Raw genomic sequence first — 27,858 nt, forward strand, 5'->3', positions numbered from 1 at the left:
TAACTTCAGTAACCTTGCCAGAATCACCAGTTCAGTTATCCCGCGTTTATTCTCCGGTTACGTGTTCGTACAACGCGTTTTCCGCGCTATTCCAAAAATAGAGCTCAAGCGGCTGCCAACTAGTACTGGACGACTAGCCCTTAGTAGTGTAGCGTTCTCGCAAAAAATTTTCTCAGAATTTCATTTTCTTGGATACACCGAAAAGATAACAAGTAATCTTTCTTACATGTTAATACTGTTAATCGTTTGTTTCCACTCTGGTAGTTTGAATCTATGGATTTCGCTAGTAATTAAAACAACACTGAGCATTCGCACACTCACTGAACCACATAAACAAACAGCGATTCGCCTTTTTTCAAGTCAGCTCGTATAGCCCCTCACGCTTTGTCTGCGGGAAAGTATTTTATTTCTTGATGCGAAGGGGATCCCCTTGGCAGAGACATGACGAATACTATGCACGCATTCAAAAATCAACTTATGATTCATTTAGAAATCAACTTAGAATGTATTCAAGAATATTTGAAAACCAACAGCGATACTTTTCAAATTCATGGGAATAATCGATAGAGCAATTTGCGCTGGATGCTAAGCGCTTTGGGAAACCAGGTTTTTTCCTTCGAGAATATGAATTTGGAGGCGCCTGAATCTGCCTCCCGGGACAGATACCCCGGTTCGCCCCCTGCACCCCCCTCCCCCATCCCCCATGCCTCTCCACCTCTATGTGGGCATGACAAACAAGGTTGGTAGGCAAGGGTGACCCGGAACACTCGTCTCGCCGACGGACAGTCGCCGAGTCAACCCTGGGAGGCACGGCAAGCGCCAGCCTGATTTCTTCCCACGCTGCCTCGCGTTCGAAAACAGTCGACGGCAGATCCTGCACGTGTCCGCTGTCCCGCCCTTCGAAGGCGGCCGCCGCCTGGGAACGTCACCAGCTGAGCCAAGCACGAGTCGCTGGCCGTGCCTCGTTCCGACTTCCCCACACGGGGCCCTGGTAGCCCACACTGCTGCATGCCACGGCTTACTGCTGTGCTGTGTTCTGCGACAACCGTCCTAAGCTGTTGCCCTTCCGGATGTAGAACATTGTCATTTAGGGCCGGGGAACTCGCCTGTTTCAAGGAACAATATTAAATGGTTTTGGGCTGTTTTAGAGATCGACCTGTGACCAATATCTCAACCAACCCATCAGATAATGAGTATTCTTGGTGTATGAAACTCATGTGCTTCGAATCTGACCATTGCGTTTTATATACTTATTAATAAACATGTTGTCCTTCGTGTACCTAAGAATGAGTTCCTGCGTACTACGGGCCACTTTCGTGATCTCCTCACTTTGTATTGTTCTGGACAGTTCCTGTATGTATTTTACTCTTTCTGTGCATTACAGCGATGCATAACCGATAGTATAATGGAACATTTCCGATTAATTTTTTGCCGTACACCGCATTTACACGTGTCCGTGATAAACTGACACTCCTAGCGCCAGCTTCCTATCGCCTGCAGGTCTTCCTTCCTACTTTCCGCAACACTTTTCTGCACACGTGACCTTCCCATAGACCAGTTTCCCAAACTTTTGTTTGTCACGCCCCCCTTCTTCCGGAAAGAAAACTTCCGTGCCACCCCTAAAAAAATATAGAGATTCTTATTAATTATGAAGAAACTATTGAAAAATTTGTGATGGTGACGTCATGTAACATGGCGGGCTGTTAATGTATCGAGTCGCAGTTATTACGTCATCAGTCTAGTCTAGTGATTATAAGCCACTCCTAAAGTAAAGAAAGTCCTTGGTAAACAAGGAAAAATATTTGCGACCTTTGCAGATTAGTGGATGTGGGCCATTATTTTGAGTGTACCTTATTACTTTCACTCCTTATCAAAAATAGTCACTCAGTCACGGTGTTAACGAACATCACTGATTTGTACGCCTATACCGCTCCCCATTGTCATTGCACATAGGTTGGCATTTATGTCAACGACGACAGTTACCGAACGGCGACAAACGCCCAGTTCTCAGAACCAGACAAAAAATAAAAAATAAGTTACGAAATAATTTTGCAGACTACACAGAACTTTAAAAAATATGAATAAATCAACTTCCTTACCTTCATTACATTCCCTTGCTGCACACCATTTCTTCACCAGTATACGATTTTAGGACTACTCTTCGCTTGCCATATCTAGGATAAACTTTCGCTGTGTCTTCATCCACAAGAAATACTATTATTTGTTGAAATAACATACCACACGTAACATCAGAATCCATGAGGATCACAAGCAGTATTTATATTTACATCAGATTCACTATGTTTATTTTATATTGTTTCTTCGAAATATTTTTTTATAATTTTACAGTATTACCTACATGTAAGGATAGTTAGGAGAAAAATAACAAGTTCTCTTATAATGTGACGTATTTATTATAAAATATTATTTCCACACACATATGGCAAGAAATAAACAAATAAATCAATGTGAATTTTTTACAAGATTTTGAATTCTTGGCTGAATAGTAGAAACTGCGCAACGTAAATCATTTGCAATACTGAGTTTGCTTCTAAGCTTATTTTTTATCGCCACTACCGCTGAAAATGCTCTTTCGCACAAGTAAGTGCTTGAAAATGGTAAATACAGTTTCAGTGCTTGTTCTGCTCTGCTGGGATACACCGTGAGATATTTCACCCAAAATAAAGGCTTATCCATCTTCTCAAAGTCATACGTCACTGCAGAACCTTTTTAATTTCTAAGATTTCCTCTTGTAGTCTGTCTGGCAACACATCCACTTCAACGTGAAATGGATCCGTCGCTAACCTATAGTAAATTTTATGATCACAACTGTTAGGGAAGTATCGTTCGAATTCATCAATGAGGTGCTGCAAATGGTTTAGTATCAGTATCCTTAAAATCCTTGTGAAATCGGGCTTCTTCCAGGATTCCAAACAATCTGGGAAAGCAGGAATAATTGCAGGCTAAGACTTTATGTTTCCATAGTTGCAACTTATCAGTAAACGCTTTGATGGCATCCCGATGAAAAATTATGTTTGACTCTCCACCTTGTAATTTCAAATTCAATGTGTTTAAAGATTCGAAAATATCTGACAGATAAGCCAATGCACCATGCACACTGGGCTTTCTAAATTCCACATACAACTCAGTTTGTTTGTTATTTTCCAAAAACTGCATCCTGATGAAAAATTATGTTTGACTCTCCAGCTTGTAATTTCAAATTCAATGTATTTAAAGATTCGAAAATATCTGACAGATAAGCCAATGCTACATGAACTCTGATCTTTCTAAATTCCCCATACAACTCAGTTTGTTTGTTATTATCCAAAAACTGCATCACTTCGTCTCGAAGTTCAAATAATCTTCCTAGCATATTTCCTTTTGAGAGCCAGCGTACTTCTGTATGAAATAAAAGTGTTTTATACTCTGCTCCCAAGTCTTCACAAAGAGCTGTGAATAACCTGGAATTTAACGCACTCTTTTTAATATGATTCACGATTTTGATGCACAATTTCAAGACGTCATTGAGTTCCTTTGGAAGTGTCTTAGCTGCCAATGCTTGACGGTGGATAGCAGTAACACTAGGTTTTTTTTCTCTGACCATCTGCACGAATCCTGAGCGACATCCAGGCATTGATGGGGCACTGTCTGTGCATACGCCTATCAGTTTCTGCCATGATAACTCATTTTTACAAAAGAATTCAGAGACGGCTGTCATTATATGAATTGCTTTTGATGTTGTCTTTAACTCTGTAGAAAACAGCAACTCTTCTTTAATTGCATCATTTTCTATATAGCGAACGAAAGCTAGCAGTTGGCAACAATTCGCAACGTCCATATCTCGTCTAACTGTATTGCGAAAAACTGCGATTGTTTGACGGCCGTAACTAATTGATTTTGTATGTCTTCGGCCATATCATCAATCCGACGTTTCACAGTAGAAATCGGTATTTGTGAAAGTTTTTGTTTACTTTCTGACCCAAGAACAATATTAGCAACTTTCAACAAACAGGGTTTGACTAGTGTCTCTCCGATAATCTGACTTTTCTTGGTCCTTGAAACAAGTAGCGGTACCTCATACGAGGCTTCCAGTACCTTTTCTGATGTCTGAGCGAAGTATCCAGCAGTGTCCAAAATTATCACATTTTGCAGCAAAAAATTGCTTCGGCTTCTCTTTCAATGCACCATGCTTTGCCCACAAATGGCGTTCCAGACGAGATAGTCTCATGGAATAATCATTGCTCAATACCTCATAGCAAATATTGAGGCTGGTCAACACCATGATTTTGTATAGAAGCAAAACCGTATTTGATATAATCATAATTATATTTACGTTTTTTCACGACACTCAAGGTGAAGTAAAAAGAAAACAAGAGGTTAACAGTAAAATTTCGCACTAACACTGATATTACTGAGGCACAACTGTGAAAGAGTCAACGCGATTTCAGCAAAATCCAATACATCAGGTGTGTCGACAACTGCAAGCAACCAACTGAAGTAAAGGAAAGCTACTGTCGTCTGTCGGCACCTCAGGTGACTGACTGCCTGTGGGGAGTGGGGCGAAGAACGGGGAAGCCCAGCCGCAGCGCAGGAAGTCAGTGCACTGTCTGTCTGCGACCTGGTGGCCGAGCAGTGCTCTTGCTGGGAGAAACGGGCTTTTCCCGGATTATGGCGGAAACAGCCCACGGGCACCCTAAGAATCTGCTACCTGTTCTGCGGTGCTGTACAGAGCAGTGCAGCCTGGGGTTTTATGCGAAAATAGTTTTCGTGCCCCTATCTTTCGTTACTTATAAACGAAACGATATAAGTTTTGAGATAACATCAATGAATTGGTTGTCATATTTGACAGTAATTAAGTAAGGTCATGGATACACCTCACACATCGCTGGAAGCCGTGCACAGTGCCAAGCAGTTACCTCTGTACTCGTAGCAAAAGAAGCCATTGTCGGAGCAAAGAACGTACACTAATTTCAGCCGAAATTATGCCGTATTTCAAAAAGGCAGAAGAAAAATAACTGTTTTGTCAGATAAGTAATCCGAATGAAAGAGCTGTAGTACTGACAGTTCAAAAAAAAAAAAAAAAAAAAAAAAGCCGCACTAATGGACTTCATTGTCTACCTAGTTGGGTTATGTTTCATTGTTAGCACTCACGACAATGTTTCCAGAACGATGTGAAGCACTCTGCTCAGAACGTACGCTTGTACTAGTTTCGCATTCACGTCGTGTACATACAAAGGGCATAACCCTGGTGTCCAAATTACGAACCTGCCAGTTAAAAAAAAAAAATGGTTCAAATGGCTCTGAGCACAATGGGACTTAACATCTGTGGTCATCAGTCCCCTAGAACTTAGAACTACTTAAACCTAACTAACCTAAGGACATCACACACATCCATGCCCCAGGCAGGATTCGAACCTGCGACCGTAATGGTCGCGCGGGTCCAGACTGTAGCGCCTAGAACCGCTCGGCCACTCCGGCCGGCCGAACCCGCTAGTTCATTTGAAGCGTATACACTATACAGTCTATTAAAGTCACTGTAATCGCATCACATGGGGATCCGCGGGTTGACAGGGTAATAAAACGGCATTTTTGAAGTTACGCAGTGTAAGTGATTATTACTCTGATGAACATAGCCTACTGCGGCTAAAAGTTATAACATGATTACGTTCAGTTCATGTGTACAAATGTACAGAATAGTTAATACCTGACTTTTCTGTTTTCCAATTGTCAAAAGTAAGTTGTTTACAAATCTGATATATTAGAATTAACGCATATCGCCTTCGTAATTTTGAGAGTTTCTGTGTGTGACATTCTAAACGTGATACACTAAACGCGATCTTCAAAAGCTGTATGTTCTAGGATAGGTTATTGAGATAGGATTGCGGGAAGCGGGACGCCAAACCATTGCATATAGCTCCATAATCTATCATTATTTTATTAAAATATCGATATTAAAAAGAAATGTTAGGTGTATACCGCTAACTCCACCCGCGCCCCGCTTGCAACATCATCACGTCCCCCAGGGGGGGGCGCGCCCACCAGTTTGGGAACCTCTGCCATTGACTATAGAAACCGTCGCAAAAAGCAGCACAGACCTTGTGACCACTATACCAGATTATTTACACGTTTATAGCAACCATTAGCACCCCTCTAACATATCCTTGACATAATCGACAAATTACTTCCGTGTGGTCGATTTCCCTCTCTCCTTTTCGAAACGCACATTGGGTTGTCTGCTAGCATGTCATATCAGCGACAAGAAGAAAAAGTTTCACAAGATACCTCTTTGCGATAACGTATGTCAGTTACCAAGAAAGGTTACCCAGTGAACTGGCGTGCGGGACGTAGGCGGTTCAAATCTCTGTTCGACCGTGCAGGTTTAGTGGTTCAGAGATTTCCTCATATCCCTCAGAACGGATGCCGTCATGCCTCCTTTGAAAGAGCACGGCTGATTTCTGTTCCTTATTATATCCTGTCATGACAAATCTGATCTCACCCCCATCGTGGGAACGTTAATCTTCAGAATTACGTTCTTTTCCTTTCCATGCCAGATGCTATAGATACGTTTTACATTGATCAATAAGAGTGTAACATCCTCCATAATTCTTCAGCAGGTTGGCACCAGCTATGTAGGCCCGTTTTATGTGCATCCGACCGACGATTACGTCACTTGCCAGAATGAGTATTACCTGCAGCTTCTTCCAATGTCTGAAAAACTTACGTTGTTTCAGCGAATTATGACAGACTGCTGGTAGGATAGGAAGTCCAACCCCCCGTGTAATCCACAAAGAAGCACACGAGTATCTCACCAGCTGCAGTTGCCTTTCCTTTGCTGAGTCATTTTAGTTGACATCTTCTTTCCTCCAACTAATCCCGTTCAATAAAGACAGCCTTATTCACTGTAAAGTTTCATAAGGCATGTACGATGACAGTCAGTTATGTCAGGGCGAGGTTACAAAATCTCTTCACCCCCAATGGGTGACTATGTGGTATGCAATCTGCAGTCATGGAATAAGCAGTGCTATATTCCCTAATGACACAGTGACTACCGAACGGTTTAAGAAGGTTTTGGAAGTGGATTTCATCCCCATTATCCAAAGTGACACTGATTTCGACAAGATGTGTTTCATGCAACACAGAATTCGTCTCCATCGAAGCAGGAGTGTGTTTGATGTCCTGGAGGTGCAGTTTGAGGACCGCATTCTGGCTCCGAGATATGTAGGGACCTAGATTGGCCATCATATTCACCAGATCAGCACATACGCGACTCCATTTTGTGGGGCTATATTTAAGACAGAGTGTACAGCAATAACCGCAAAATCATTTCTGAGCTGAGAACAGTCATTCAGGAGGTCATCGACAGCATCGATGTTCCGACACTTCAGTGGGTCATGCAGAGTTTCCTTATTCATCTGCGCCACGTCACCGCCCCATGATGGGAGGCATGTCGAACATGTCATAACGCAAATCCGAATATCTGTTGTGCCGTTTACGTGTTGAATAAAGTGTGTGTACGCCGTAGTTAGTAATTTACGTTTTTTCTTCTATAGTTCAACAATTTTCACTCTTAAGTAAAGTTAGTTAACCTGGGGATAATGTCTACAAGACGAAAGCATAAATGAAAACTGGAACTACATATGGAAGTTAATAGAACAAGTAAAAGTAGAAAATACTCGTGGAAAGGGACTGATAAATTGAAGCAATTTTACGTAGTAAGGAAGGTGTAATGTTACTTCGTAATCAACATTTATTACGCATAATTGATGTTATGATGAACAAAGCAGTTTCACGTGAAGCAGTCGGTTTGGAATAGATCGAGCGTCACAATCAATCTCGTCTATCTGATAAGAGTGACGTGTTGAACAGAATGATATGACAGTGTTACAATCTACCTTTCCGTGCGATCAGGATTACAGCTTCTGCATTTCGACACCACTTTATTGGGTGGTAGACTGAAAGTTTTCTACATCTACATCTATAGCTACGTGATTACTCTGCTATTCACGATAAAGTGCCTGGCAGAGGGTTCAACGAACCACCTTCAAGCTGTCTCTCTACCATTCCACTCTCGAACGGCGCGTGGGAAAAACGAGCAATTAAAATTTTCTGTGCGATCCCTGATTTCTCTTATTTTATCGTGATGATCTTTTCTCCTTATGTAGGTGGGTGCCAACAGAATGTTTTCGCTATCAGAGGAGAAAACTGTTGATTGAAATTTGGTGAGAAGATCCCGTGGCAACGAAAAACGCCTTTTATTTAAATGATTGGCACTCCAATTCACGTACCATATCTGTGGCACTATCACCCCTATTTCACGATAATACAAAACGAGCCGCCCTTTTTTGTACTTTATCGATGTCATCCGTCAGTCCCACCTGATGCGGATTCCACACCGCACAGCAATACTCCAGAATAGGGCGGACAAGCGTGGTGTAAGCAGGCTCTTTAGTAGACCTGTTGCATCTTCTAAGTGTTCCGCCAATGAATCGCAGTCTTTGGTTTTCTCTACTCACAACGTCATCTATGTGATCCTTCCAATTTAGGTCATTTGTAACTGTAACCTCTAAGTATTTAGGTGAATTTACAGCGTTCAGATTTGTATGACTTATCGCGTAATGGAAATTTAGTGGATTTCTTTTAGTATTCATGTGGATAACTTCACACTTTTCTTTATTCAGGGGAATTTGCCACTTTTCGCACCATACAGATATCTTATCTAAATCATTTTGCAATTCATTTAGGTCATCTGACAACTTTACAAGACGGTAAATGACAGCAATATCTGCAAACAATCTTATAGGGCTACTAAGACTGTCTGTATACCATATAAATCAGGAACAATAGAGGGCCTATAACACTTCCTTGGGGAACACCGGATATTACTTCTGTTTGACTCGATGACATTCCGTCTATTAGTACGAGCTGACAGGAAATCATGAATCCTGTCGCACAACTGACTCGATATTCCACAGGCACGCAGTTTGGTTAGAAGACGCTTGTGAGGAACGGTGTCGAAAGCCTTCTGGAAATCTAAAAATAATCAATTGTCATCCCTTGTCGATAGCACTCATCACTTCATGAGTACAAAGAGATAGTAGTGTTCCGCAAGTATTTTCTGAATCCCTGCAGACTGTGTGTCAGTAAATGGTTTTATTCGAAGTACTTCATAATGTCCGAATACAGTATATGTCCCAAAACACTACTGCCTGTAATTCATCGAATTACTCTCCTTTTTGGGTATTGGGGTTACTTGAGCAATTTTCCAGTCTTTGGGTACGGAACTTTCTGTGAGGGAGCGGTAGTATATAATTGCTAAATATGGAGCTATTGTATCAGCATACTGCGAGGGGAACCTGAGTGGTATACAATCTGGATCAGAAGCCTTCCCTTTATTAAGCACTTTAAGCTGCTTTGCGTCACGAAGGATATGTAATTCTGTGTTTCTCATGTTGGCAGTTGTTCTTGATTGGAAGTGAGGAATATTTACTTCGTATTCTTTCGCGAAGGAGTTTCGTAACACCGGGTTTAATAACTCTCCTTTAGTGGCAGTGTCACCAGTGACTTCACCGTTGTTATCGTGCAGTGAAGGTACTGATTGCGTCTTGCCAATGGCGTGCTTTATGTATGACCAGGATCTCTTTCTGTTTTCTGCCAGATGCCGAGAAAGAGGTTCGTTATGGAAATTATTAGAAGAATCTCGCATTGACGTACGCGCTATATTTCGAACTTCTGTAAAACTTTGCCAGTTTTGGGGATTTTGCGTTCTTTTAAATTTGGCATCCTTTTTTTGCTGTTTCTGCAACAGCTATATGACCCGTTATGTGTACCGTGGGGGATCAGTATAATCACTTATTAATTTATGTGGTGTATATCTCTCAATTGCTGTTGATACTATCTCTTTGAAATCATTCCACAACTTTTCTACGCTCACATGGTCAGATCGGTACAAATGAAGACTCTCTTAAAACGGCGTTAAGAATATTTTCATCAACTTTTTTTAAATAGATATACTTTGCGTTTCTTTTTGATGGTTGTAGGTGTCACTGTACTCAGCCTAGCAGCAACTGCCTTGTAGTCGCTAATCCCTGCGCTCGTCACGACACTCACTATTTGTCCAGAATTATTTGTTCGCTAAGAGGTCAAGTAAGCTTTCGCAACCATTTACGCTTCGAGTGAACTCATGAACTAATTCAAAATAATTTTCTGAGAAATCATTCAGTACAATTTCGGATGACGTTTTATGCCTGCCGCCGGCTTTAAACTTACAATTTTTCCAGCTTATCGAGAGTAGATTGAAGTCACCACCGAATATAACTGTATGAGAGGGGAATACTTATTTGAAATAACACTCAAGTTTACTTTGAACTGTTCAGCAACTATGTTTTCTGAGTCGGTGGTCGGTAAACCGATCCAGTTAATATAGTCCGATTGTCAAGTACAACCTCTACCCATACTATTTCGCAGGAACTATCCTATTTCACTACAAGGCAAACTACTTCTGCCAGCAATACTGTTAGATCGTTTGAAAAAATTTCAGCTGAACTTATTTCAGGCTTTAGCCAGCTTTCTGTACCTATGATTATTTGAACTTCAGTGCTTTCTATTAGCATTTGGAGCTTTGTTTCTTTTCCAGCACAGCTATGACAATTTACAACTACAATACCGGTCGTATCTACAACTAACTTACTGTGCTTTACCTGTCTCCCTTTTAGACAGACGCGCATTCTGTGGGTCCCTGCGACTGACTAACCTAAAAAACTGCCCAATCCCTTCCACACAGTTCACTCTACGCGTGTAGCCGCTTCCTGCGTGTAGTGGACTCCTGAAGTATTGAGCAGAACCCGGAAAGCCAACACCCGATGGAGCAAGTCAAGTAATCTGCAGCCTACACAGTCACAGAACCCCCCGAGCCTCTGATTCAGACTGTCCATTCGGCTCTGGACCAAAGGACTACAGTCTGTTCTATCGACGATACTGCAGATGGTGAGCTCCGCCTTAATCTCGCAAGCAAGACTGGCAGTCTCTACTATTTCTGATAGCCGACTGTAACCAGAGAGAATCTCCTCTGATCCAAAGTGACACACGTCATTGTACCGACATGAGCCATCACCTGCAGTTGGCTGCAGAATGACTCTCCCTGATATGCACAAAGGCTTCCTTCCGCTCCTTGAGAGCCATATCCCTAAGCGGCCCCATTACGCGCCAAATTACCAGCAATCTCACCATCTGTGAATACCCAGACCTTGTGGGCCGAGAAGCTTCCTCTGTAACAGGTTGAACACTGCATCCAGCTCAGAGACATCCTGAGCCACAAATGGTTCAAATGGCTCTGAGCACTATGGGACTCAACTGCTGTGGTCATAAGTCCCCTAGAACTTAGAACTAATTAAACCTAACTAACCTAAGGACATCACACACATCCATGCCCGAGGCAGGATTCGAACCTGCGACCGTAGCAGTCGCACGGTTCCGGACTGGGCGCCTAGAACCGCGAGACCACCGCGGCCGGCTCCTGAGCCACATATAACTCCCGAAACCTGTTCGTCGAATGATCTGGAGATGCCCTACGATCGGCCGCTCGGAAAGTTTTTTGCTGCCTGGCAGACTTTGGAATGATCTCCCATCCGACCACAGGTGAGGGGTCAACCTCAGTGCAGGCAGTCCCGGGATTGCCACAGCAGTGGACCGATCTGGGGACACGTGGTATGTGCTCGCCGTCCCTCACATCTCCGTGACCGAACCCCCACAGTGAAGCCCCTTGGCAGAAGCCTCCAGCTCTGTGACGGAAGCCAACGCAGCCTGGAGCTGTAAGAGAAGGGTCGCCAACTCAGCTCGCATCTGTAGACAGTAATCACAGTTACTATCCACTACTACAGTCGCTCCTGTTTGAAGCTCGTAAAAGTATGTAACAAATCAACGGTGTTCTTGGCTTATTATCAGCAGGAATTCCGAGTGCTCTCTCACTAATGATCTAAACGACACTGAGCTACACTAACCAAAACAAACAAAAGCCTATACGATACCTTGGTCGATACGCTATTATTAAATTCAAAGCTTGTGCCTAGTAAGCACTCGAACATGCAAGAAATTACAAAAATAATCTAGTAACCACACAGGTAACTGTAAGTAAGTCGCTTCTGTTGGAAGCTCGTAAAAATGTGTAACAAACGGACAGTGTACCTTACTTGCAGCAGGAACACGAGGTGCTCTGCATCTGACGGTGTATCCGACAGTATTCACGCTCCGAAAACATACAGTACCGCCAGTTTCGTGAGTGGTACTGGAAATGCGGGACAAGTGCTACGGATGTATTGCAGGATCTGCAGCAGGCGTCTGGGCCATTAAAAGTGCACGTGTGGACTACAGAGCCATTTGAAAACTTGCCAGCTCAATGGGCTAATCCTAGTCCCCCAGTCCCGTGTCGCACCTGGCGATGACAGTGAAGCAATTTCCTCATTTCGCAAAACGCCAGTGCTCGTGGAAATGTTGGTCGTCGCCTGTCTCCATTTGCTACAACCGCCGCCCTATACCCGTCATGTGTGTGTGTGTGTGTGTGTGTGTGTGTGTATGAGACAGCTAGAGATTTAGTGGCGTGCAGAGCGTTTCATCACTAGCGGAATTATCAGCAGCGCCCGCAGAGTGCGGCGTGCGCGCTCAGCTAGAACGGCGGCCGCATTAATCATGTAGTGGGCAGAGAGCGGCCAGAGGTGCGTGGCCGAGGGCGGCCGCCACTACACGCCACTCTGGAGGGCCGCACGCGGCAGCGGCGCACTGCGGTGCACGATCTGTCGGCCCGGGTCGCTGCAGCACGCGCCGAGGGCACACGCTTAATTCCCGCTTTGATACTGAAAGCCGAGAGACACGACACACCGTGCCATAACGTTTAGTACTAAAGTGGCCGGAAAGAGGTTTACGCCGGTTACGTGTCTGCGAACGTCTGATGGCTCAGATCCAAGATTGGTTGGGGTAAGGGGGGAGGGGCGATACAATTAAAGAATCAGCGCTACAATGCGCCAAAAACTGTTTCAATTGAAAGTATGGGGACACGATAACCAAAATAACAGTGAATTTCCTACCATATCTGTGAAAGCCAAATATGCTCCCAGGGTGCTGTTGTGTACTGCTAGACGTGGTGTCAGTCCACAAAGTGACGGGGATGCTGCTTCTCGAGCCTGTCCCACGCTAGACGGTGGAGCTCTTGAGCTCGTCCTGAGCAAGAGTATGGCTCCTGCAAGTACGCAATGCAAATCAGAACTGCTCGTAACCATGCTCAACCGGCTGATGCCAGCACAGCTTTTCAGTGTTCACTGTAGTACAAGTAGGTTGGAGGATCTGTACAGAAGTCGTGTTGTCCTCGACAGCTATGCAACGCATCCGATGATCCGTCCAAATTCGGCCCTGAGACATGGCCGGTGCAGTACCCTGCTACCGTACCCTCGTGCTACTGCTTTCCTGAGCCGTGCATTGGTACTTAGACAGCTCCGTGCTGTTCCAGTAAGCCCTTCAAGCAGTACACAAATCCTCCACTTCGCCATTCCAATGGTTCTGGCCGCAATTCCCCCGCGAATCTCGGTGTGGAAGGCTTCCAACTATTATTCATAATGGACTCCTAGACATGAAATCGATCGTGTGGAGAAGGTTACATACCCTCAGACGTTATAGTTGCCTCCGAAAACGGCAGTATGCAGAGTTGTTTTCCACGTTTCTTGCACTGACCGCTACGAGTCACATTCTGTTACGTGTATCAGGATTAGCCAAAACATTATGACTACCAGCTTAGTAGCTTGTTTGTCCGTCCTTGGAACGAAATACTTCACTTATTCTGCATTTCAGAGATGCGGCAATTAGTTGGCAGGTATGTAGGCGTACGTGGCGTTAAATCTCTATGTACAAGTTATGTAATTCGCATAACCTGATCGGTGATGGTGGAATTGATCACTAAAGCAAGAATCTACTAATGCCAGTATTGACGGCCCCTGTTTCGGTCACAGCCGAAGTAGATTCGGCCAGGGGCCTGTAGATGGCGTAGTAAAATGCTGAAACTGGTTGCCAAATAAAATAAGGATGTAAACTATACTGCTGAAAGGTATTTAATATGACATCCCCTATATGGATCCATTAGTTAGCTGGAAGTTTTGTTGGATAAGACTTACGGAATTGGCAATGGTTAATTTGCAGGAATAAGTTTCTTTGTGTTTGAGTGTCGTGTTTAGGTGACTATTGACTATTAACCGTATCCGTGTTCTGTTGCGGTGATTACCGGTGGGCAATCTTAGCAGCTAGCGGGAGGCTGTGTGATGAACTGGTAGCGGGGAACATGTTCCAGTCGAGTGGGTGCGTCTCAGAATCTTTTCCGAAAATTTATGTTCTTCTGGACCCGCTGCTCAGTACATGTCACTTAAGGACACTGTACAGTTATTATTCAAGCACGCTGTTAAGTTTGATTTTATTTTTCACTAGGCCTTCTTCAACTAATTGCCATTATCTTGATATCTGTAATTTCAGTTTAAACAACAGTCCGTATCGCAACAGTATTTTATTAAAGATCAGTTTCTACCTCATGTAGATGACGTATTTAGAAAACGAGCAATGTATAAACAAGACATGCAGAGGAGCCGATGAGCATGGAGTCAGATGAACGTGTAATGGAACAGCGGCGCGGCTGTGCCTGGAGCCTCCTCGGCTGCCCACACCACAACACGGCCGTAGACCGCTGACTGGTGGCCGCAGAGCCAAGGGTTAAGTGGCGCCCGAATTTCTAGAAGAAAACGGGTTATATCAGTTCCACCTAATGGTAAACGCTTGACAAAATTCAACATACTGGTGTTATATGGAATTTACAAAATAATTCATGGTAAACTACGGATATATACGTAGGTAAGTAGTTACAGATCGTCAGACAAGTCGTCTTTCCTATGTTACAATGACGGAGAATAGAGACTAAAAGAAGATTAAGTGCCAGCTAATGGCATTGTTGCGAGTTACAAAGATATCATTCTTGATAGTTGCCAGCCCACAAGCAAAAGAAGAAAATATCTTTTTAAAAATTTTTCGTGTCCTGCCATTACGTGACATCAAATAATTGCGTTACACCATGAAAATACTAAAATATACATATATCCCCGTATAGCCGCTAAGCAATGTCCTGTAGTGTACACTCGAGGTAATGCCGTTATCAAGGCAACACACACATTAAGATAGCAGGTAAGAAATCAGAGAAGTGCTCACAGAGACGCAGGCAGTAGTCATGGAAACGGTAAAGGCTTCGATGACCCACGAGACAGGTTGGTGGACAACTCAAAAGCATCGGTATGTACACACATCAAAAAAAGATTTGCATCCCCTCGGTTCCGAGAGTTCCGGAACCTGTACAGAATATTGGAATAGAGAGCAACGTAAATATCATTCCGCCCTTTTTATTGCTCATGAAAACCAGAAATGTTGTACCACCATATAGCGAAACCTTCAAAGGTGGTGATCCAGACTGCTGTACACACCGGTTCCTATAATACCCAGTAGTACGTCCTCTTGTATTGATGCATGCCTGTCTTCTTCGTGCCATATTATCCACAAGTTCATGAACGCACTGTTCGTCCAAATTGTCCCACTCCTAAACCGCGATTCGCTGTATCTACATCTATACATCTACATCTATACTCCGCGAGCCACCTTACGGTGTATGGCAGATCCTTCAGAGTGGTTGGTGGGTCACGTCGTCCATAAACAGCCCTTTTCAGTCTATGCCAGGCACGTTCGATAGGGTTCAAGTCTGGAGAACATGCTAGCCACTTTAGTCGAGTGATGTCGTTATCCTGAAGGAGGTCATTCACAAGATGTGGACGATGGGGGCGCGAATTGCCCTCCATGAAGACGAATGCCTCGCCAATATGCTGCCGATATGGTTGCACTATCGATCGGAGGACGGAATTCATACATCTTGCAGCAATTACGGCGCCTCCCATGACCACCATCGGTATACATCGGCCCCACATAATGCCATCCCAAAACAGCAGGGAACCTCCGTCTTGCGGCATTCGCTGGACAGTGTGTCTAAGGCGTTCAGCCTGACCGGTTTGCATCCAAACACGTCTCCGACGATTGTATGGTTGAAGGCATATGCGACACTCATCGGTGAAGAGAACTTGATGCCAATCCTGAGCCGTCCATTCGGCATGTCGTTGGGCACATCTGTACGGCGCTGTATGGTGTCGTGGTTGCAAAGATGGACCTCGCCGCGGACATCGGGAGTGAAGTTTCGCATCATACAGCCTATTGCGCACAGTTTGAGTCGTAGCACGACGTCCTTTGGCTGTAAGAAAAGCATTATTCAACATGGTGGCGTTGCTGTCAGCGTTTCTCCGAACCAAAATCCGTAGGTAGCGGTCACCCACTGCAGTAGTTGCCCTTGGGCACCCAGAGCGAGGCATGTAACCGACAGTTCCTGTCTCTCTGTATGTCCTCCATGTCCGCACAACATCGCTTTGGTTCGCTCCGAGACGGATGGACACTTCCGCTGTTGAGAACCCTTCGTGGCATAAAGTAACAATGCGGACGCGATCGAACCGCGGTGTTGACCGTCTAGGCACTGTTGCACTACAGACAACACGACCTGCGTACCTCCTTCCTGGTGGAATGACTGGAACTGATGGGCTGTCGGATCCCCTCCGTCTAATGGGCGCTGCTCATGCATGTTTGTTTACATATTTTGGGGTTTTAGTGACATCTCTGAAGAGTCAAAGGGACAGTGTCTGTGATACAATATCCACAGTCAACGTCAGTGTTCTGGATTTGTCGGAAGCCGGCCGAAGTGGCCGTGCGGTTAAAGGCGCTGCAGTCTGGAACCGCAAGACCGCTACGGTCGCAGGTTCGAATCCTGCCTCGGGCATGGATGTTTGTGATGTCCTTAGGTTAGTTCGGTTTAACTAGTTCTAAGTTCCAGGGGACTAATGACCTCAGCAGTTGAGTCCCATAGTGCTCAGAGCCATTTGAACCATTTGATTTGTCGGAAGTGGGGTAATCCAAAACTTTTTTGATGTGTGCAGTTGGTAAATAGTGGATGTTAGCAGAATATCTTTATCTGGACATTTCCCATAATACAATGACAAGCCACCTACAATGACTAAAAAGTCGCAGCATCAACAAGGAGTTGTACGACATAAACGAAAGTTGATAGCCATGTTACTACATCTAAAGGATGATGCTTATTCATATTTCGCACAAGTCGCATAAGAGTGGCTGTAGCAGCGTCACTACCTGGATGCAAATCAGTTTTGCTTTAAATACTCGCTCTAATGGTCATGGGCGTTAGTTGCCTTTGAGATTGGACGTGGTGAGATCGTATTCTGAGCAGTGCTTTTAGGGCTGTAAAGATGCCAGTATCATCGCCTCACTGAGGTTGGACGAGGTTGCATAATAGGGCTACGAGAAGCTGGATCTTCCTTCTGTGATATTGCAGAAAGACTTGGCACGCAGGAATGCAGCCACTGTACGTGACTGCTGCCAGCGGTGGCCACAAGAATGTACGGCCACGTGGCACTACGGAGAGGGAAGGTTCTGGGGCATCTTACTAGATCTCGTATGCGGCAGCAATTTGAACAGCATTTGGAACCACAGTGACACAAGACATGGTTACAATCCGGTTACTTCAAGGATACCTCCGAGCCACACCCCTGTAGCGTGCATTCCACTAACCCCAAACCACAGCCATTTGCGACTTCAGTGATGTGAAGTGAGATCTCATTGTAGGACAACTGATGAAAGATAGCTCAGCCTGGTGCCTGTGCTGGCCGTGTGTACGTAAGGAGGCCAGCTGACTTCCTGCAACCAACCTGTCTGAGTGCTAGACACACTACAACTATACCTGGAGTTATGGGCTGGGGTGCGATTTAGTACGACAGTAGGAGCGCTCTTATGATTATCCCGCGCTTCCTGATTGCGAATTTGTGCGTTAATCTGGTGCTTCTACCTGTTTTGCTGCTACTGATGAACAATATTCCAGGGTTGTTCTCCAACAGGATACCGCTCGCCCACATAACGGTCCCTTGGCCTGCTCGATCACCAGATCTGACTCGTCATCCAGAAACAGCACTGACCGCTCCTGTGTAGAGCGACCAAGTGCAACAGGCATGGAGCTCCATTCCACAAACTGGCATACGGCCTCTTGCGTTCAACATTCTGGCGGTTCCACCGTTTATTAATGTACCAGCATTTCACATTTGCTCGGGCTTTTACTTTAATCTCTGATGTTTCTATGTCGATCAGCTAAATATCTTACCCAGATAAATGTAATCCCGAAATATCGTTACTCTCCATTAATTAGTTTTTGGTGTTAACTTTTTTCCGTCAGTTTACTGAGTAAGAAAGCAAAAAAGTATTAAAAAATCAATTCATAACTGCTGGACATAACTCTCTAATGGTACTAGTAACTGGTGCCATGCTGGCTAAAATGGCAGCTAGGAAATCAAAGATATGCACACGGGGACGCATCACACAATGAAACGATAGAAGTCGATATTTTCAGTGAACTTAGAGTTGACGACTTATGTCATAGGTTGCTAGGAAACTAAAAAGGCCGTCTATCGTTATCACGGTTATAGTCAGAATGTATGAATAATTGGGTAGAGTGTCGAGTAGCTCATATACTGAATGGAAGCAGCACTTACAAGGAATCAGATGTTCGGGAAACCGATACGAAATACGATTCAACAGCGAAATTTCTTATAAGTCAATCGTTGTTTGGAATAAGAGTTAATAATGGCTTGTCACAGAAATAACGCATCGAAACGGATGATAAACCGTTTCTGCTAACCGCCCTTTGTGTCAGTTCAGCTGCTAGAGTCATCAATGAACGGACGAAGAAATGAAACGTCGCAGCCTGCTGATTACTGCCCTAATGAAGGATGTAAGGATGGAAGACTCAGAATTTATTGTTCTGTCGACAAGACGTCATCGGTGTACCAAGCTTGGATTCGGTAATGATATCTGCCGATTTCAATCATCCTGGCATTTGCCTTATACTACTCAGGGAAATTCTATTCTTAAATTGTAGAGAAGTTTTACTAACGAAGTAGAGTGTTCGATACAAGGTTCTCTGTGTAACAGAACGTATTTGTGTGTTAGACAGCTGGAACACTTTTTTTCCATTTTCGTATTATAGTGATTAGAACATTCTTGTACACTGGCTGCTCCACAGATTATTCCGATATTCGGGCCTACAATCCATTGTCAGTTACATGTGATACATAAGATAAACAAAACACATGATTTTAAATATTCGTGTCGTTTATACGTCTTCAGATCGCCGTTATTAATAATCATGTGAAAAACTTTAATCCTGAGAGGCACGTTGTTATCTGACTAGACTTTTTTCTGTTTTGCTGTATTATAGAGATAGGTCACCATAACTGCATAAATTTTCTGTTTATCCTCGGCAAAGGATGCCACTGACGATGGACTGTATACAGGAATATCGGTCTGCCAAATGAATGCTTTTCGAGCGCAATTCATGTTGTGTACAGTACGGTGGCCTGCACTTCAGTAGTACATTTTTACTATTTTCGCTCACTCCTGTCGAGGCAGTCTTTTAAAAGCGTACTTGCTAGATGACGAGCTTCTTGCTCTTAAAATACTTACCAGATACTAATTGAATTTGAGAAACAGGTAATAAACTGTCTTCCGTTATATCCTACATCAATGATCAGTTCTCCAATCAGAACAACAACAAATCACACGCGTTGACAAATTTTATATTACGGACGATTCCCCATCTAAGCGGCTAGTCTAAGGAAACACTTCGTAAATCATATGTCTCGCTCACGCCGTTGTATGAGCGTAAGCTGTAAGATATTACTTCACAGTCACGATACAAGTCTTACATTTTAAGAAATTCAGTCATTAGGTACTTGCTCACTGGATTGTTTAGAACAGAACTTAAGGCTTGACTATTCAATTATATCACCGACAGGTTCGTGCCGTAGTGCGTACGGTGTACTCACACTCTCTTTTACATTTCCTTTCAGGTGGAGATGACGCAGACAGCGACGGGCGCCGTGAGACTGACAGGTGGACGCGTCAGCTGCGAGATGCGTGAGCCTGCGGCCACGCACCGCGGCGACTGCGGCTAGAGCCATGCCACGCACAGGTAGGGGACAGCCACTCGCCCTCAATCAGCTCTGTGCATCTTATCAACTGGTGAGTTTACAGTCTATTAGCCTCGCGCGCTTGAAAATTTAGCACCGGGTGAAACTTCTTATCATGACTCCATCCCTGGACAGGTCGTGAAAGCCATATGGTTCCCAAACGGATCCAATCACTGCTTCGAAGCGTCATTAATTTCTGATAAAGTTCTATCGGGCTTCCAGCAGCATCAAATGCTACAAAATCGACGAGCTTTCGGCCGAGTACTCCTCAGCCATTGTCAAGTTGGGACTGTCCTTTGGTTGCTATTATCGTGCTTAAATACCCTTGGTCTACGGGTAGCGTCTTTGGTTCATAATCAAAACGTCTTCGGTCCCGGGTTCGATCCCCGCCACTGCCTCAATTTTGATAAATAATCAGCATTGGCGGCCGAAGACTACCGGCATAAGAAATCAGCCTCATTCTGAGAACGGCCTTGTCAAAGAGGGCGGAGGAGCAGATAGAGGTTCAGGGCACTCTCTTGTCCTAGGGGTGGGAAATTGCCCCTAAAGGCGGAAGAATCAGCAATGATCAACGACATGAAGATGCAGAAGGCAATGGAAACCACTGAATTAAAGACACGTAACGTGTATTCACAGGACATGTGGCCTGTAATTGAAGAAGTGTCGTGATGATCTCTCCATTGGCAAAAGATTCCGGAATAGTCCCCCATTCGGATCTCCGGGAGGGGACTGCCAAGGGGGAGTTACCATGAGAAAAAGATTGAATAATCATCGAAAGGATAACGTTCTACGAGTCGGGGCGTGGAATGTCAGAAGCTTGATCGTGGTAGGGAAATCTGAAAAGGGAAATGCAAAGGCTCAATCTAGATATAGTAGGGGTCAGTGAAGTGAAGTGGAAGGAAGACAAGGATTTCTGGTCAGATGAGTATCAGGTGTAGGATTCGTTAAGAATAGGAAGGTGGAGCAGAGGGTGTGTTACTGTGAACAGTTCAGTGACCGGGTTGTTCTAATCAGAATCGACAGCAGACCAACACCGACAACGATAGTTCAGGTATACATGCCGACGTCGCAAGCTGAAGATGAACAGATAGAGAAAGTGTATGAGGATATTGAAAGGGTAATGCAGTATGTAAAGGGGGACGAAAATCTAATAGTCATGGGCGACTGGAATGCAGTTGTAGGGGAAGGAGTAGAAGAAAAGGTTACAGGAGAATATGGGCTTGGGACAAGGAACGAAAGAGGAGAAAGACTAATTGAGTTCTGTAACAAGTTTCAGCTAGTAATAGCGAATACCCTGTTCAAGAATCACAAGAGGAGGAGGTATACTTGGAAAAGTCCGGGAGATACGGGAAGATTTCAGTTAGATTACATCATGGTCAGACAGAGATTCCGAAATCAGATACTGGATTGTAAGGCGTACCCAGGAGCAGATATAGACTCAGATCACAATATAGTAGTGATGAAGAGTAGGCTGAAGTTCAAGACATTAATCAGGAAGAATCAATGCGCAAAGAAGTGGGATACGGAAGTACTAAGGAATGACGAGATACGTTTGAAGTTCTCTAACGCTATAGATATAGCAATAAGGAATAGCGCAGTTGGCAGTACAGTAGAAGAGGAATGGACATTTCTAAAAAGGGCCATCACAGAAGTTGGGAAGGAAAACATAGGTACAAAGAAGGTAGCTGCGAAGAAACCATGGGTAACAGAAGAAATACTTCAGTTGATTGATGAAAGGAGGAAGTACAAACATGTTCCGGGAAAATCAGGAATACAGAAACACAAGTCGCTGAGGAATGAAATAAATAGGAAGTGCAGGGAAGCTAAGACGAAATGGCTGCAGAAAAAATGTGAAGACATCGAAAAAGATATGATTGTCGGAAGGACAGACTCAGCATACAGGGAAGTCAAAACAACCTTTGGTGACATTAAAAGGAACGGTGGTAACATTAAGAGTGCAACGGGAATTCCACTGTCAAATGCAGAGGAGAGAGCAGATAGGTGGAAGCCTCTATGAGGGTGAAGATTTGTCTGATGTGATAGAAGAAGAAACAGGAATCGATTTAGAAGAGATAGGGGATCCAGAATTAGAATCGGAATTTAAAAGAGCTTTGGAGGACTTACGGTCAAATAAGGCAGAAGGGATAGATAACATTCCATCAGAATTTCTAAAATCATTGGGGGAAGTGGCAACAAAACGACTATTCACGTTGGTGTGTAGAATATGTGAGTCTGGCGATATACCATCTGACTTTCGGAAAAGCATCATCCACACAATTCCGAAGACGGCAAGAGCTGACAAGTGCGACAATTATCGCACAATCAGCTTAACAGCTCATGCATCGAAGCTGCTTACAAGAATAATACACAGAAGAATGGAAAAGAAAATTGAGAATGCGCTAGGTGACGATCAGTTTGGCTTTAGGAAAAATAAAGGGACGAGAGAGGCAATTCTGACGTTACGGCTAACAATGGAAGCAAGGCTAAAGAAAAATCAAGACACTTTCCTAGGATTTGTCGACCTGGAAAAAGCGTTCGACAATATAAAATGGTGCAAGCTGTTCGAGATTCTGAAAAAAGTAGGGGTAAGCTATACGGAGAGACGGGTCATATACAATATGTACAACAACCAAGAGGGAATAATAAGAGTGGACGATCAAGAACGAAGTGCTCGTATTAAGAAGGGACATCCTTTCGCCCCTACTCTTCAATCTGTACATTGAGGAAGCAATGATGGAAATAAAAGAAAGGTTCAGGAGTGGAATTAAAATACAAGGTGAAAGGATATCAGTGATACGATTCGGTGATGATATTGCTATCCTGAGTGAAAGTGAAGAAGAATTAAATGATCTGCTGAACGGAATGAACAGTCTAATGAGTACACAGTATGGTTTGAGAGTAAATCGGAGAAAGACGAAGGTAATGAGAAGTAGTAGAAATGAGAACAGCGAGAAACTTAACATCAGGATTGATGGTCACGAAGTCAATGAAGTTAAGGAATTCTGCTACCTATGCAGTAAAATAACCATTGACGGACGGAGCAAGGAGGACATCAAAAGCAGACTCGCTATGGCAAAAAAGGCATTTCTGGCCAAGAGAATTCTACTAATATCAAGTACCGACCTTAATTTGAGGAAGAAATTTCTGAGGATGTACGTCTGGAGTACAGCATTGTATGGTAGTGAAACATGGACTGTGGGAAAACCTGAACAGAAGAGAATCGAAGCATTTGAGATGTGGTGCTATAGACGAATGTTGAAAATTAGGTGGACTGATAAGGTAAGGAATGAGGAGGTTCTACGCAGAATCGGAGAAGAAGGGAATATGTGGAAAACACTGATAAGGAGAAGGGACAGGATGATAGGACATCTGCTAAGACATGAGGGAATGACTTCCATGGACTAGAGTGAGCTATAGAGGGCAAAAACTGTAGAGGAAGACAGAGATTGGAATACGTCAAGCAAATAATTGAGGACGTAGGTTGCAAGTGCTACTCTGAGATGAAGAGGTTAGCGCAGGAAAGGAATTCGTGGCGGGCCGCATCAAACCAGTCAGTAGACTGATGAAAAAAAAAAATAGCCGCTGTGCCCTCTGTCACGTCACTGGTATTCGCTCGAGTGCCATGTAAGGTAATGTTTTCGTCGCGCGCCCGTCGTACCCTTTCAACCTCCCGATGGCCGGGTCCCAAGCCGTGCTTAGCTGCAGATCGCCATTTTATTGACGGTATTGTCACAAATTATCTGGATCACAGAAACTGTTAGTCTGAGTAATAACAGAAGTCTAGTGGAATACAATACAATGTCCATTTTCGAGAGCGTGCTCTTCTACCGTTGATTTCTCAGCTTAGAGAAGGCGAAAGCATCTGTCGTGTTATACACAGCGCTCTTAAATAGTACGCGCCACCTGTCCGAGAGAAAACTGTCCTCATCCACATGGTATTTTACGTAGGCTTACTCCTACGTGTTTTTCACAGCTCGGGGGAATTTTGTCAGCGCATATCGTCACGAAACCACGCATTCGTATGTGTCATTAATTTGTGATGGTAGTTGAAATACAGTAAGTACACTAGGGATCTATTTGGCGCGCTATATTCAGATCACTGCCCTGTATGCTTACTCCGTGGCCAAATACGGAAGTGGACAAACTCCCTCTAGTCACTCATCAGCGTCGTTATCAGTTTTTCATCAGACTAGATGATCAACAAATCAGATACTCAACACTATTGTAACCAATGAGTTGTCAAACAAGAAAATTAATCATGTGTCAAATAGTAGCTGTTCTTTCTGCTATCTTTCCTTAACTGTAATTTTTATTTTTATGTGTACAGTTCTTATTTCCAGACAAGCTCTACCGGTTTGCTTCTTTACAGCGAAGTGTTGAAGGTATTAGTTTTTATATAGCTCTGCCAGGCAAAGACCTCATCCTCCCACAAGTGAAGTAATCTGTATTGTGCGTCACCTTATGAAGACTAACCGGCAGCAGCGTGAAATAACGCGGAAGTGTGAATGTGGCCCAAGTTTCTGGTGTAGGGTAGTGCAAATTCTATTGAGCGTAGCATTTGTTTCGAACGCGTTCTCTGTTTCGATAGTCTGCAACATGCCACGGAGGACCCGCTTCAGCTCATATATTTCCCGAAGTCCCCTTAGATCCTGCAGTGAGTATGCAAACATTGTCGAGTGTTGTCTTCGACCTTTTGCTGTAATTAAGCGCTGTCATCACATGTGGCAGTATCACCATGTTTTCAGAAATTCTGGTTGTTGAAAAGAGATTATTCACGGAGATTAGTCTCATCAGTCAGATGGACGTAAACTACGAGAAGAGTATGTCTAGGAATTGCTGTTTCTTCCACTTTCTATTGAACAATCATAAAGTTGCGCAACTTGTTACTTAATTGTTGCGCAGTTTTTCCAAGAGTGTTCAAATCTCCGATCTGTGTGACTGTCGTGTGGAATACTATTTATGCATTGGTCATCAAACGCTTGTGAAACGACTTCAATTGATATACATAAACTATTTCTGTAATTTTCTCTCTAAATGTGTGAGGCCTGCTTTCTTTATAAATTTCTCAAGAAACTTCGTAGGGAGCTAGAATATCTTTAGCAAAATTTAAAACTAAAAAAATCGGAAAGAAAGTTATTCTTTTATTTCTCCATCAAATGTGTAATACAGTATCGTGTTCTGGCTCTAATTTCACACTAGCTCTTGTGTGGTCGCCCCACTATTCATTCTGCCATTTATATGGTCACTGCCTTTGGTAGCCATTTGTTCGTACTTTCTGTTCCTCTTTTTTTGCGAAGGGTGCCATATTTTATTAGTTGAGTGAATTTGTTCAACTCTGGCGGTAAGTTCACAATCGTGGATCTGTGCAACCCATAATTTTCCGAAATAACTTTACTCCGGCCACCGGAACAGAAAACTACCGCATACTGGTCCGAGTACGGCGTATTGGTTCCATTCTTGTCAGAGACGGTCAAGCTCCCTCTGGTGCTCAGTTATCACTGTTACCAGTGTCCCTGTTTCAGGACTAGTATGAGCTATTGGCTATGCCCCACATACATAGGAATTTGTCATGTCACAGTTTCCACATTTTTGATTATGTGCGAATTCAGCATGTTGTGTTTCACGATACGTTACTATTTTGTCAGCTTCCGTCTTGTCTGCAGCAAAGTGGATAAAAAAAGGTACACGGTGGGCGTTTTCTAACATTGACGGCTGTCAGTTTTGTATTCATCCACAGATCCTTCTACAAATACATTAGACGTGTCATATGTAATGAAACATAGTAGCCGGCCGTGGTGGCCGTGCGGTTCTAGGCGCTCCAGTCCGGAACCACGCTGCTGCTACGGTCGCAGGTTCGAATCCTGCCTCGGGCATGGGTGTGTGTGATGTCCTTAGGTTAGTTAGGTTTGAGTAGTTCTAAGTTCTAGGGGACTGATGACCACAGCAGTTGAGTCCCATAGTGCTCAGAGCCATTTGAACCATTTTTTGAAACATAGTTAGTAGTCAATAGATTTCAAATATACTAGGAAATAATAGTTCACCTATGTTTAATTCCAAAACCAGTGGGTCACCACGAGTTACCGCACACACTGAGCTACACACACACACATCATTCTGGCTCATCTCACGACCCAGTTGAAATCATTACCCTTCGCTTACACTCTGCGTCCTTTCCTATTTCTCTGTGAGAAAAACTGAGCTACTATCCCCTCACAGCGAAGGAGATTGTTCACAACCGACGAATTACTGCTCAAATGCTACATTTTAAAAGAATATTTCTGAAAATATATAGCATTTTACTCACCTTAAAATTCTGTACTTGAAGAATTAATAGTATATTCCAGAACGCTCCAATATATTACACACCACTTTCTTCCCCTGCAGGTTCGGGGGTTAGAATAAGCCGCAGTATTCCTGCTTGTAGTAAGAGGCGACCAAAGGGAGTTTCCTACTTTCGGCCTTTAGGATCATGGTCTCCTCTAGAGTTTGACCTTTTCAGTCCAAAATTTTTACGAAGTGGGGGTCATCTGGGGAAAGACACCTCTATGTGGTGTACCATATACTCACAGTGCGATTAGACCTCCTTTACCTCTTATCATCATGGCTCTGGATCACCACCCACAATCAAGCTCTTTTGGCGAGGACACCTTATGGTGTACATCATCTACTTCTGTTGTCCGCCATCCTCTTTTGCCCACATGACAATAATGGATTTCTTCACACCATTTATCCAGTATGGTAGCCAATCTCTTATGGTGCGGCCATCAAGTACCCTCTTGGTCGTTGACCCCTCACAACACAGGGATCAGTGCTGATGCCTGAGCTGCGAAACCCCTGTGTATGCCAAGGACTTGATGCCATTGCGCCATAATGCCAGGTGCCCTTTGCTGTGGGGAGAGGTCCTGATCGGAGTGGATATCATCAGGGCGGATGATCCACAATCAAGTGAACCAATTCACCTTTTGCTGGGGACCAAAGGGCCCCAGCAGCCTCTAAGGAAGGGGAGGTTCAATGCAATGCTGAGACATAAGACACCTAGTTGTTCCCCTTCCTAAGTATACCGTGGGAAGAACGTTTCCTCGTTATATAGCATGCAGCAGAACCGATGGAGACGCCTTTCTTACTACCAAGCCAATCTTTTTCATAGTGCACCTGGAGGGTAAATTTGGGAAAGACGCTGCGCTGTCCAAAATGCGCAATGTGTCAGTCCTGATTTAGACAGCTTTCCCAGCCCAGTCACAGGAGTTACTCGCATGTGAGATGCTGGGTGATATTCCTGTTTTTGTTAGCCCCATACAAGCATCAACATTGTCCATGAGATTATTTTTCTTCTCAACCTCTGACGACGAGCTACGCGCCAATTTAGAACGGTGGTGTGTTCACTTTGTCCAGCGTGTCTATAGGGGACCTAACGACAACAGGTTTGCTACCAGTACCTTCGACTTTTGAGGGTGATTCATTACCTGAAAAGGTCAAGGTCATGGTCAACCGATGTGACATCTAACCATACGTCCCTCCCTGTATGCGTGCATGAAGTGCTAGAAGTTAGGGCACATGACTTTCTGGTGCCACACTAGTGCCACATGTCAATACTGCAGACATTCATTGCATCTGATTATTTCCTGTGCACCTTCTCCCACCTGTGTCAGTTGTGGAGAGCTCCAACCCCCTGCTCACTGGACTGCTCAGTACTCCGAAAGGAGAGTAAAATGATGAAATA

At 43.9% G+C, this 27,858-nt stretch overlaps 1 protein-coding gene across 1 annotated transcript in view; it reads left to right on the top strand.

Moving 5' to 3' along the window:
• The window catches only part of LOC126263616 (zwei Ig domain protein zig-8-like), a gene marked incomplete at its 3' end in the record, with an annotated part of 499,015 nt that overhangs the window by 262,672 nt on the left and 208,485 nt on the right, over positions 1–27,858 (top strand). The window contains exon 2 of the mRNA XM_049960703.1: positions 20,019–20,140. The remainder of the gene's footprint in view (positions 1–20,018; positions 20,141–27,858) is intronic.

The sequence above is a fragment of the Schistocerca nitens genome, chromosome 6 (genome assembly GCF_023898315.1).
Source record: "Schistocerca nitens isolate TAMUIC-IGC-003100 chromosome 6, iqSchNite1.1, whole genome shotgun sequence".
NCBI lineage: Eukaryota > Metazoa > Arthropoda > Insecta > Orthoptera > Acrididae > Schistocerca > Schistocerca nitens.